The sequence below is a fragment of the Phoca vitulina genome, unplaced genomic scaffold (genome assembly GCF_004348235.1).
Source record: "Phoca vitulina isolate PV1807 unplaced genomic scaffold, GSC_HSeal_1.0 scaffold4, whole genome shotgun sequence".
In the NCBI taxonomy this organism is placed as follows: Eukaryota; Metazoa; Chordata; class Mammalia; order Carnivora; family Phocidae; genus Phoca; species Phoca vitulina.
In genome coordinates this window covers 72,156,768-72,171,004 of record NW_022589707.1, presented here as the reverse complement: position 1 = coordinate 72,171,004, position 14,237 = coordinate 72,156,768, and the positions used below count along the sequence as shown (strand labels likewise).

At 35.9% G+C, this 14,237-nt stretch overlaps 1 protein-coding gene across 3 annotated transcripts in view; it reads right to left on the bottom strand.

Moving 5' to 3' along the window:
* PCLO (piccolo presynaptic cytomatrix protein) overlaps window positions 1–14,237 on the bottom strand; it is a 395,644-nt gene that overhangs the window by 184,476 nt on the left and 196,931 nt on the right. The window lies entirely within an intron of this gene.

Sequence of the window (14,237 nt, the reverse complement as noted above, 5' to 3'; positions counted from 1 at the left end):
GTTTTTCTGTCTTTAAAATTTTGGGAGACACTTTCTTCTAACAGACCAAAATACACCCAAAATCTAGTGTGTGGCACTGATCTATGCACCAGCCTGATCATATTTGATCATATTCTGTTTTTTTTGTTTTGTTCTGTTTTTGTTTGTTTTTATCTTTATCTTTTTCTTTTTTTTTTTCTTTTTCTTTTTTCTTTCTTTCCCTTTCTTTTCCCCCGGTTTCAGGTCTTTTCTGATTTGTTCAGAGTATATTTTCTGGGGACGTTGTTACCCTGTTAGCAGTTTGTTCTCTCATTCATCTATTCTCCTCTGGACAAAATGACAAGACGGAAAAAAATCACCTCAACAAAAAGAACAAGAGGCAGTACCGATTGCCACGGACCTACTCAATACAGACATTAGTACGATGTCAGACCTAGAGTTCAGAATGATGATTTTAAAGATACTAGCTGGGCTTGAAAAAAGCATGGAAGTTATTAGAGAAACCCTTTCTAGAGAATTAAAAGAACTAAAATCTAACCAAGTTGAAATCAAAACGGCTATTAATGAGGTGCAATAAAAAATGGGGGTGCTAACTGCTAGGATAAATGAGGCAGAATAGAGAATCAGTGAATAGAAGACCAAATGATGGAAAATAAAGAAGCTGAGAAAAAGAGAGATAAACAACTACTGGACCACGAGGGCAGAATTCGAGAGATAAGCGATACCACAAGATGAAACAACATTAGAATAATTGGGATCCCAAAAGAAGAAGAAAGAGAGAGAGGGACAGAAGGTATATTGGAGCAAATTAGAGCAGAGAACTTCCCTAATTTGGGGAAGAAAACAGGCATCAAAATCCAGGAGAAACCCCCTCAAAATCAATAAAAATAGGTCAACACCCCGACATCTAATAGTAAAACTTACGAGTCTCAGAGACAAAGAGAAAATCCTGAAAGCAGCTCAGGAGAAGAGATATGTAACCTACAATGGTAGAAACATTAGATTGGCAACAGACCTATCCACAGAGACCTGGCAGGCCAGAAAGGACTGGCAGGATATATTCAGAGCACTAAACGAGAAAAATGTGCAGCCAAGAATACTATATCCAGTTATGCTGTCATTGAAAATAGAAGGAGAGATAAAAAGCTTCCAGGACAAACAAAAACTAAAGGAATTTGCAAACATGAAACCAGCCCTGCAAGAAATATTGAAAGGGGTCCTCTAAGCAAAGAGAGAGCCTAAAAGCAACACAGAACAGAAAGGAACACAGACAATATACAGTAACAGTCACCTTACAGGCAATACAATGGCACTAAATTCATATCTTTCAATAGTTACCCTGAATGTAAATGGGCTAAATGCCCCAATCAAAAGACACAGGCTATCAGACTGGATTAAAAAACAAGACCCATTGATATGCTGTCTGCAAGAGACTCATTTTAGACCCAAAGACACCCCCAGATTGAAAGTGAGGGGGTGGAAAACCATTTACCATGCTAATGGACACCAAAAGAAAGCTGGGGTGGCAATCCTTATATCAGACAAATTAGATTTTAAACCAAAGACTGTAATAAGAGATGAGGAAGGACACTATATCCTACTTAAAGGTTCTATCCAACAAGAAGATCTAACAATTATAAATATCTATGCCCCTAACATGGGAGCAGCCAGTTATATAAGGCAATTAATAACAAAAGCAAAGAAACACATTGACAACAATACAAGAATAGCGGTGGACTTGAACACCCCCCTCACTGAAATGGACAGATCATCTAAGCAAAAGATCAACAAGGAAATAAAGACTTTAATGACACACTGGACCAAATGGACTTCACAGATATATTCAGAACATTCTATCCCAAAGCAACGGAATACACATTCTTCTCTAGTGCCCATGGAACATTCTCCAGAATAGATCACATCCTAGGTCACAAATCAGGTCTCAACCAGTACCAAAAGATTGGGATCATTCCCTGCATATTTTCAGACCACAATGCTTTGAAACTAGAACTCAACCATAAGAGGAAAGTTGGAAAGAACTCAAATACATGGAGGCTAAACAGCATCCTACTAAGGAATGAATGGGTCAACCAGGAAATTAAAGAATTTAAAAAATTCATGGAAACCAATGAAAATGAAAAAACAACTGTTCAAAATCTTTGGGATGCAGCAAAGGCAGTCCTAAGAGGAAAGTATATAGCAATACAAGCCTTTTTCAAGAAACACGAAAGGTCTCAAATACACAACCTAACCCTACACCTAAAGGAGCTAGAGCCACAACCCAGCAGGAGAAGAGAAATAATAAAGATCAGAGCAGAAATCAATGAAATAGAACTAAAAGAACAGTAGAACAGATCAACGAAACTAGGAGCTGGTTCTCTGAAAGAATTAACAAGATTGATAAACCCCTGGCCAGACTTATCAAAAAGAAAAATGACCCAAATCAACAAAATCATGAATGAAAGAGGAGAGATCACAACCAAGACCAAAGAAATACAAACAATTATAAGAACATATTATAAGCAACTCTATGCCAGCAAATTAGATAACCTTGAAGAAATGGATGCACTCCTATAGATGTATCAACCACCAAACTGAACCAGGAAGAAACAGAAAACCTGAACAGACCCATAACCACTAAGGAAATTGAAGCAGTCATCAAAAATCTCCCAACAAACAAAAGCCCAGGGCCAGATGGCTTCCCAGGAGAATTCTACCAAACATTTCAAGAAGAATTAATACCTATTGTTCTGAAACTGTTCCAAAAAATAGAAATGGAAGGAAAACTTCCAAACTCGTTTTATGAGGCCACCATTACCTTGATCCCAAAACCAGACAAAGACCCCATCAAAAAGGAGAATTACAGACCAATATCCTTGATGAACATGGATGCAAAAATTCTCACCAAAATACTAGCCAGTAGGATCCAACAGTACATTAAAAGGATTATTCACCACGACTAAGTGGGATTTATCCCTGGGCTGCAAGGTTGGTTCAACATCCGCAAATCAATCAACGTGATACAATACATTTATAAAAGAAAGAACAAGAATCATATGATCCTCTCAATAGATGCAGAAAAAGCATTTGACAAAGTACAGCATCCTTTCTTGATTAAACCTCTTCAGAGTATAGGGATAGAGGGTACATACCTCAATATCATAAAAGCCATGTATGAAAAACCCACAGCGAATATCATTCTCAATGGGGAAAAACTGAGAGCTTCCTCCTAAGGTCAGGAATGCAGCAGGGATGTCCACTATCACCACTGCTATTCAACATAGTCCTAGAAGTCCTAGCCACAGCAATCAGACAACAAAAAGAAATAAAAGGCATCCAAATTGGCAAGGAAGAAGTCAAACTCTCCCTCTTTGCAGATGATATGATACTTTATGTGGAAAACCCAAAAGACTCCACCCCAAAACTGCTAGAACTCATACAGGAATTCAGTAAAGTGGCAGGATATAAGATCAATGCACAGAAATCAGTGGCATTCCTACACACCACCACCAAGACAGAAGAAAGAGAAATTAAGGAGTAGATCCCATTTACAATTGCACCCAAAACCATAAGACACCTAGGAATAAATCTAACCAAAGAGGCAACGGATCTGTACTCAGAAAACTATAAAATACTCATGAAACAAATTGAGGAAGACACAAAGAAATGGAAAAACATTCCATGCTCATGGATTGGAAGAACAAATATTGTGAAGATGTCAATGCTACCTAGAGCAATCTACACATTCAATGCAATCCCCATCAAAATACAATCAACTTTTTTCAAAGAAATGGAACAAATAATCCTAAAATTTGTATGGAACCAGAAAAGACCCCAAATAGCCAGATGAATGTTGAAAAAGAAAAGCAAAGCTGGTGGCATCACAATTCCGGACTTCCAGCTCTATTACAAAGCTGTTATCATCAAGACAGTATGGTACTGGCACAGAAACAGACACATAGACCAATGGAACAGAATAGAGAGCCCAGAAATGGACCCTCAACTCTATGGTCAACTAATCTTCGACAACGCAGGAAAGAATGTCCAATGGAAAAAAGACAGTCACTTCAACAAATCGTGTTGGGAAAACCGGACAGCCACATGCAGAAGAATGAAACTGGACCATTTCCTTACACCACACACAAAAATAGACTCAAAATGGTTGGAAGACCTAAATGTGAGACAGGAGTCCATCAACATCCTAAAGGAGAACACAGGCAGCAACCTCTTCGACCTCAGCTGCAGCAACTTCTTCCTAGAAACATCGCCAAAGGCAAGGGAAGCAAGGACAAAAATGAACTATTGGGACTTCATCAAGATAAAAAGCTTTTGCCCATCAAAGGAAACAGTCAACAAAACCAAAAGACAACCGATAGAATGGGAGAAGATATTTGCAAATGACATATCAGATAAAGGGCTAGTATCCAAAATCTATAAAGAACTCATCAAACTCAACACCCAAAGAACAAAGAATCCAATCAAGAAATGGGCAGAAGACATGAACAGACATTTTTCCAAAGAAGACATCCAAATGGCCAACAGACACATGAAAAAGTGCTCAACATCGCTCGGCATCAGGGAAATCCAAATCAAAACCTCAATGAGATACCACCTCACACCAGTCAGAATGGCTAAAATTAACAAGTCAGGAAAGGACAGATGTTGGCGGGGATGCGGAGAAAGGGGAACCCTCCTCCACTGTTGGTGGGAATGCAAGCTGGTGCAACCACTCTGGAAAACAGTACGGAGGTTCCTCAAAAAGTTGAAAATAGAGCTACCATACGATCCAGCAATTGCACTACTGGGTATTTACCCCAAAGATACAAATATAGGGATCCGAAGGGGTATGTGCACCCCAATGTTTATAGCAGCAATGTCCACAATAGCCAAACTGTGGAAAGAGCCAAGATGTCCACTGACAGATGAATGGATAAAGATGATGTAGTATATATATACAATGCAATATTATGCAGCCATCAAAAGGAATGAGATCTTGCCATTTGCAATGACATGGATGGAACTGGAGGGTGTTATGCTGAGCGAAATAAGTCAATCAGAGAAAGACATGTATCATATGACCTCACTGATATGAGGAATTCTTAATCTCAGGAAACAAACTGAGGGTTGCTGGAGTGGGGGGTGGGGTGGGAGGGATGGGGTGGCTGGGTGATAGACATTGGGGAGGGTATGTGCTATGGTGAGTGCTGTGAATTGTGCAAGACTCTTGAATCACAGATCTGTACCTCTGAAACAAATAATATATGTTAAAAAAAAAAAAAGAAGAAGAAGAAGATAGCAGGAAGGGAAGAATGAAGGGGGAAATCGGAGGGGGAGACGAATCATGAGAGACGATGGACTCTGAAAAACAAACTGAGGGTTCTAGAGGGGAGGGGCGTGGGAGGATGGGTTAGCCTGGTGATGGGTATTAAAGAGGACACATTCTGCATGGAGCACTGGGTGTTATACGCAAACAATGAATCATTGAACACTACATCAAAAACTAATGATGTAATGTATGGGGATTAACATAACAAAAAATTTAAAACAAAACAAAACAAAAAACTAATGATGTATGGTGATTAACATAACATAATAAAATAAAAATAAAAATAAAAAAACAAAAATTAAAACATGGCATTAAATAGTTCAGTTGCTTTTATCTATATGTTTGCAATGAATTAAGTATTTATTTTTTATAAGCCCAAATCATGTGAAATAGCTCCCCACAAATTAAAGAGAAAATTTTCCTTGTACAGTACTTGACCATGGTCCTTATTCCATAACAACTGCTGAACCATTTGATTCTTTAGAAAGACAACACTATAAACAAGTGATAAAAGAAGGCAGTCAAGTTAAAAAATTGGCAAGGAATATTTTACTCAGTCTTCTGGAAGATAAAACTTATGGGCTTATGTAAGTATGACAATCTATTTACTAAATATTTACTAGACATTTTAAGAGGTTAACTTTTCTTTCCAATACTCAATTCCACACAATTACATGAGAATAACGATATACTTGGATGGGTGATTAGATTGATCCAAAATGAGAGATTGTAGTGACCATTTTCCAAATGGATAATTAATGAAACCTGAGCTTATTGAGTGTTGTGCATTTGAGTGAACATTTATAGGCATCAGCTCCTGCCATAAAGGGAAGAACTGCAAAACCACCAGCAAAGAAGCTTTTTCTAAATATAACATCATTTTTTTCTGTTACAAACATTTCTATTGTTTTAATACTTAATGACACTCTGAAGAAATTCATGCACATTTATTCACATCAAAAGTAAAATTAATATTGTGATGTCAAGTTTTCCACAAAGTATTATAAAATTCTCTACAATTAGCAGTAATTAGTACTTGCAGCAGAGATTTCACATCAAGGTTCAGAGAAGTAAATGACTAAGCCATCTAAGTAGTTTCTAGGCCTGGAGACTCAGCTCTGTGATTAGGGCTGAGCTCTATCAAAAAACAAACAATGGGGACTTGCCTTGTTCCTGTCATGCCAAAATATACTACCTAATAGATCAGAAATTAAAATGTGGTCCAACCTACTAAGAGCAATTTATTCATGTAGCTAAAATGGCTTATTAGATGCCCAAACAATGTTTGTAAATATATAATTTTTCATAAACATATATAATCATTCACTAGAGGAGAAGTGACAAGTGTAATCACCTTCTATTACAAATCTTCTATTTCTATTGAATTTTTGTTTCCTCAAGAGGAAAAAAGCTAAGTTTTTATTTGACATTTCCTAAAATTTTTTCAACCAAAAAAATTCTGCAAAAGCACTTCTGTAAAATCTAGCTTAATGGTTTCTTATACTGTCTTTAAGCATTAAGGTTCAATTTTTCGACCATTTTATTTTATTTTTTTTATTTTTTTATTTTTTTTTTAAAGATTTTATTTATTTGACAGAGAGAGACACAGAGAGAGAGAGGGAACACAAGCAGGGGGAGTGGGAGAGGGAGAAGCAGGCCTCCCGCGGAGCAGGGAGCCCGATGCGGGGCTCAATCCCAGGACCCTGGGATCATGACCTGAGCTGAAGGCAGACGCCTAACGACTGAGCCACCCAGGCGCCCCTCGACCATTTTAATTTGAATCCCTTGCACCTTGTTCTCGAGGTTAAAATAAAATAGATTTTAAAAAACCCATTGTTGTTTATAGCTTCAGGCTAAATAAACTGAGGTAGTTCAAACTAGCCAGTTCATTAAAGACTCACCACACTTGTTCTAGTGCTCTCCTAATTCAAACTCTACATGTAATTCACGATAGAGAACAGTACCAAAAAGAAAACCCTATTAAATCCAGGGCTTCATTTGATGCAGATGGAATTAATCTTGGCTGAGTATGGGGGCTGGGGATGGAACTTCAGGTTCTTCAGGTGATTCTTTAGACTGTGCTATAAAATAAACATAAAGCCTATAGAAAATAAGTGGCTTGGATCTCAACCAAGCAACTGCATGTGAAAATAATGTATTACTTATATGAGGCCACAAAAGCATGAAGTATCTGATGTATGTATATTGTATATGTGGACATATATGCGTATACACCTATTATAAACATAGACGGTAGTCCTCCCTTATCCATGGGAGACATGTTCCAAGACCCTCAGTGGACGTCTGAAACCATGGGTAGTACTGAATGCTATAAACTGTTTTTTCCTATAGCTACATATCTATGACAAAGTTTAATTTGTAAATTAAAGTAAAAGGTTAATGACAATAATAAAATAGAACAATTACAATATACTATAATAAAAGTTACGTGAATGTGGTCTCTTCCCTCTCTCTCAAAATATCTTACTGTACTCCACTCATCCTTCTTCTTCTTGTGATGATGCCAGATGATAAAATGCCTATATGATGGGATAAAGTCAGGTGAATGACGGAGCATTAGACTGCTATTGACCTTCCAACAGTACTTCAGAAGGAGGATCATCTGCTTCCAGACTGTGGTTGACTATTGAAAGTGAAGCCATGGAAAGCAAAACCATGGATAAGGAGGGACTTCTGTATTCCGATGTTGAGTATATGATAATGTCACATAACTACTAGGATACATTGTGATGCCTCTATATACCTTATACCTCCAAGTATAAAATCAAATTTCCAAATTTTTGTATTATAATGATTTTAGTTGTTTCCTAATTTTCTCATAGTTAATGCAGATTAGACAATCATTAAGTAATTAGTAATTTTTAGAAATTTCTACAAATATGCAAAAGTGCATGTGTGTATGTTAGGAAGGGATGTATTTGGGAGAATATGTATGCAGCTTGTCAAGCCACTATCCACAAGAGAAAGTGTAGTGAATTGATCAGAAACTAATACTATAATATACTTAAAAAGCTAATTAATATTAAATAATGTTCTATGTTTTTAAACTGTGTCAGTAATAATCAATGCTGTATTAATTCAGAACTCCCCTATGTTAAACTGGCATGTCCAAATATTTAAGTGTTACATTTTAAGCGTTTCTTATAATTATGCTCATTTGCATATTTGGAAATGTAGATGTCTGGCTAAGGATAATACAAATGATCTGATTTTTCTCCTCCTTCAGGCTAAAAACCTTTGTTTTGAAATTAGTCCTTACATACGGACTACAGCAATGTTAACTACTTAACTAAATTGATGAGATCAACTTAAAAGCTTTCTGGTTTTCACTTACCTACATTTATATGTGTATAATATGTATATAAACATAATGTAATGTATAATATGTAATGTGTATATATAATATGTATATGTACACACATTAGTTTTATTTTTATATCTTAATAATTAATTCCCATAAATTATTATTTTATTGTCATTTATTTTGGAAAACACTTTAAAATAGTATTTCCTATTTCAATTTTAAAACAGTCACATTTTCAAGTGCAAGATTTTAATCATAAAGAAGTATCATGAGAAAAATACATTAGTAATGAAGAAAGAGCTACAGAAAGAATAATTTTGATTTACAAAGACAATCTTTAATATCTGACTAATCTTTACTGACACACATAAATACCACCATTATAAAACAGGTAATTTCATCAAAGTCAGTTTTAATAGACTGATATACCTTGTTTTTCAAAAAGAGTAATAAAAAGCAACCCCTAGTAATTATTAATTTTTAAATCATACTTGGCCATCACAGTCATTATTTCTTAATTCTGCATTTTCTGACAGAAATAAAATGGACAGAAATAAAATTTTTCACTTTAGGTTATGGAATTACTTTCAGAAATACATATTAAAGGGTTCTAAAAATCTTAAAAATAGCTATCAAAACAGCAATCAGTGAAGCAAAACATATTCTTGTAAAAATCAGCTCATGAATTACCATCTGCTTTGCAATAGGATCCTGGCTTAACTCACTCTAGAACAAATAGATTTTAATAGGGAGTTTGCATTATTATTCAAAAAGCTCTACACTTGTTCAATAAGTCTAAGGGTAAGAAAAAACAGCTTCAACACTCAGCCTAGGACTTTTAAGGCATACAGAGGTGATATCATTTTAAATGTAGTTTATTTTAGCACAGAAAGTGGTATGTATCATCACTGCAAAATGTGCTATTTCTGAAATGTCTTTTTTTAAAGAAATCACTCAAAAATGCTATTTTTTAAGATCAAGAAATCTTCTGAGTGAATTAGACCCCTTCTAGCACCAAAAAATTCTTTGAATTTACAATGCTATTTCTCCCAGCGGATGATGTCACTTTCTCCCCTGATTTTGTAGAGAATATGCTATATTAACCCCCCTTGCTGAAGTTATTGATCATGTGAGGCAATGATGTGAATCAATCTCATTGTATATAAGAAAGATGAAGGGCATGAGGAACACATTTTGGTGCTCTGGTTTATTTACCCAGAAAAGTAAATTTAAAATGGTCATAGAGAACAGGAATCTGGTATTTCTAGAGAAGAGGCATTCTATATTCCACAGAATATGAAAGCCACATAGTTACTAGGAGATTTGAGAATTATTTGCCCCAACCCATAAAGTAAAGCTCTTTAATGACAGTTGGCAAATCTGTGCTGAGGACATACAGATATCGCCAAATGTCAACTTAAGGAAAGGGAATCGACAGGACTAGGTATCTACACTTGCCAGACTTAGGGATGGGAAGGTGGTAAATGTTCCTTCATTTAATCATTGCTGATAGTTATTGGATCATTCTATACCACTTTCTACCTATGTTTTTAGCTATTTGGCTTCCATTAAGCATTCTAGTTGAAGAAGAGTTTTGCCAATAAAAGTGAGAAAATCATTGTGTACATACTACCTTTCATTAGAAAGCATACTTCTTCCTGTGTTCTTTCTAAATTGTGATGAAAATACATCATTACCAACAAATATATGGGTAGTGAGCTTAACCTCACGGGAAGGAATAAATGTTGACTTTGTTTCTGTTATATCTCTTGAGAATTTTCCTGGGGAGTAAATTGAAGGACTTAAGGAAAAAGGCAGTAATTTTCTTACATCTTTACTCAGAGTTAAAAATTTACATTTGTAAAAGGAAGTAGGCTACAAGATAAAACTGTTTACATAAATGTTTTTTTTTTTTTAAGATTTTATTTATTTGAGAGAGAGAGAGAGAGCAGGAGCAGGGTGAGGGGCAGAGGGAGAAGCAGACTCCTGCTGAGCAAGGAGCCCAATGTGGGGTTTGATCCCAGGACTCCAGGATCATGACCTGAGCTGAAGGCAGATGCTTAACTGACTGAGCCACCCAAGTGCCCTGGTTACATAAACATTATCAAAAAATAGAGTTTGGCTTTGAGGCTATGACTTTGATGCCAGAATGACGGGGTCTAGAAAAAGGGATAGAGTTCACTCTTAAAGACACTGGGGAACATTACATAACTCCATAAAATTATCTCAGATAACTCCCTGCTTCAGTTATGCACATTGTGTACATTATTTTGTGATTTTATGTTAATTAGTGCTAATTTTAACTAATTGAATATATAAGACATCTAGGGCTTAGCATGAACTCAAAGCGCCAGTGAAACACTAATTAGACACTAACCATGTTTCTGCCTTAGAATTCCTGTGTCAAAGATATGACCCAGGTTCCAGGATGGAAAAACCATAAGCAAGTTAAAGGATCTCATGCCACCTAGTTGAATTCCTATGGGGTAGGAATAGAATAAAATTTAGATCTCTGATGTTCCAAATTGCAAAATTAAGACAAATGTTCTGAAACTCCAAGAAGGAAGATTTGATCCATAGGAAGAATTTGGTAATAATTAAAGTGCTCCAAAAAGTTTCTGAGATAGTTACTAAGACAAAAAAGTGAATATGGAAAGAGGACCAAAAACAAACTAACCAAGGAAAAAACAGTCCACATTTGCCTTGAACAAACAAAAAGTACAATACAGTGCTTTGTTATATTATTATTACTATTATTATTATTATTATTATTATTTTTAGAGAGAGAGCATGCACAGGGCAGGGGGGCAGAGGGAAAGGGAGAGAGAGAATCCCAAGCAAGTTTCACACTCAGCATGAAGCCTGATGCAGGGCTCAAACTCAGGACTCAGAGATCTTGACCTGAGCCGAAATCAAGAGTCTGGCATTTAACTGACTGAACCATTCAGGTGCCCCAGGAAGATTTATTTAGAGAATGAGGTAAGGAGAACCTCTCTGTAGTAGTAAAACTTAAGCAGAAACCTGTACACAGGAATGAACCAGACAAAGATCTGAGGAGAGAGAGATCCCAACACAGGGCTGGGATGGGGATGAGGTTGGCACATCCAGCAAATGGCAAGGTCAGTGGTTGGAGCAGAGTGAGAGGAGGGGACAAATGTGGGGAGTCACCAGTGAAGTTGTGAGGCAGGTAGAGAAGAGATCATATGGGTCCCTGTTAAGAAATTTCTAAGATATTACAAATTTGATGAGGACTACTGGAGAGTTTAAGCTGTGGAGTGTGTGATATAATCTGACATACATTTTGGGAAATCACCTTAGGTGCAGTTTAGAGAAATGACGGTAAAGAAAACACAAGTGGGGGAAGTCCAAGGGCCAGTGAACAGTGTAAAGAAAAAAGAGATGGTGCCTTTGGTCTAATCTCTTGATGGCCACGGGAAGGAAATCCAAATTCTAACTCAGCAAATTAGATGCCCTGTGACATGTTCTTTACTACTTATCGAGTTTCATTTACAGTAAACTTCTTCCTCCCCTTTGTTTTATGTCTGTTCATCAGTCTGAACCTTTGCATATTCTGTTTCCTCTATTTAGAAGGACCTCCTTTTTTCTCTTCATGATCCAACAGAGATTTCACCCTCATGTTTCAGAACCTCCTCTTTGAAACATTTCCTGACACTTCCTGAGAAAGGAGATCTCACCACAGAATCTCATACAGGATAGAACTTCTTTTTTATAATATATTACAGTATGCTATTTTATGCTATGTTGTTTCAATGGCTACTGAATGGTGTGATTCTTTTCAACTTTACTAGTCTGAGAAAATCAACAGTGTGTAAATTTCTGAGCTAAACTTCTTAAACACATATCACTATGAATATCACTTACAAGATTATTCTTTTCAATACAACTAATCCATGCTTATAATGAAGGAATTAATTTAGTTTTTAAAACAGACTCAAAGCATGTCTAGAAATGGGCAAAGAAACCAATTATAAAATTCACATATTAGAATCAAAGTATCCAAAGTTCCAAAAACATTGCCTGTATACAAAAATGGTCTGCCTTGTGCATGAAATAAAACACTATCTTTGAGTTGATACACAATTCTTCAACATTAAAGCACTGAGTTGGACCAATTGAAAAAAGGAACTACTGAATTGTGCTTCAAGGCTCAATCCACCTAGGATTTTTCAGGCTCAGAAATTATTTAGTAAATTCTACCCAACTTCTTTTGTGATTAGATAGTTAATCAGTATCATTAGCTGTAACAGAACCTACATAAGTCACTGTATCTTTCATTTCACACTTCCAAATCTGAAGTGAATAGTGTGAAAAAAAATTACTGACAACTTCAATCTCTTTAACTGAGTTCATATGAATTAAGGGTACAGGGCCATATATTAAGTAAATGATCAATACACCAACTGGAAAAGCCTATTCTTTCTAAGGACGCAAACCATACATAATACTTTAAAGTCCTGTCAAAAACCACACTTTCCAAGTTTTCCAAGCAACTCTTTAGGTGAATTTATATGCCACTGCTATAAAAATAAATACCTATACATATAGCTGAGTTGAAAATCACTTCTCACAATAGATTTAATTCTAGAAACAAAGCCATAGAAAAAATAACTCTCTGTAAATTGAATGAAAACTCAATGCACCAGTGGTTTCCTGACTTACCAGTTATGACCTCTGCCCCCACATGAAGACAAGTTTACTTTGAGGACATACTGTTTGAGAAAATATGTAATAACAAAATGTCACTATGAAACTAGAAAACAGACATGAATTTGTCATTTTTTAATATGCCTATCAAGTTGTCTATATACCTATAAATAGACTTGTAGTCATATTTAACAGCATATTTTTCAGCCCACAGCCAATGTTTAATATACATGGGCCAGTGGAAATATAGCAATGTCTCAGAAAAACCTATTTAGGAGCTTCAGGGTTTGAAGACCTAGAGTTCACAAACCAGTAAATTAAGAGAACTTCTAATTTGAACATCTTGTATTAAATTGAACCATCATATTTATCAACAGCTTTCTGTTATATATTAGGTTTTTAAAGTAGGATACACGTGTTTCTACAGATGATTATTATCATTTCTTATTAGCTCAGCTAGAGAGAGCTTCACAAATGTGTCTAACATACCTATACATGTTCTTTCTCCTTTGAAGCATACTATGTATTTTTAAATAATTAATCACTATTATTCAAAGAAACAGAAAAATTCTTTTTGCTTCTGTAAGCCCTGGGACTAAGGCTTACCTGAAGCTAGATTAAGAAAGTTGCCAGAAACTAAACAAGCATGGATGAACTATAAAATTAAATTACACTGTCATCTGCCTGCCTTATAAATGCTCTTTTGAGCAGTAAATGTCCTAAGTGCAGAAGATATTCTGGCCTGAGGAAGACGAAACTGCTTGGATGCTCTCCAAGGACCTTCCCACTAAAGATTTCCAATACCTATGGATCTAAATTTAGGGCCATCCTTTGCCTTCTCTGTTTATGTTCAGTATTTATTCCATTATACCTGAATATGAATATTAATTATACTCACTGAAAGCAACAATTGACAATTGATACTTGGGAGATTTCAAGATT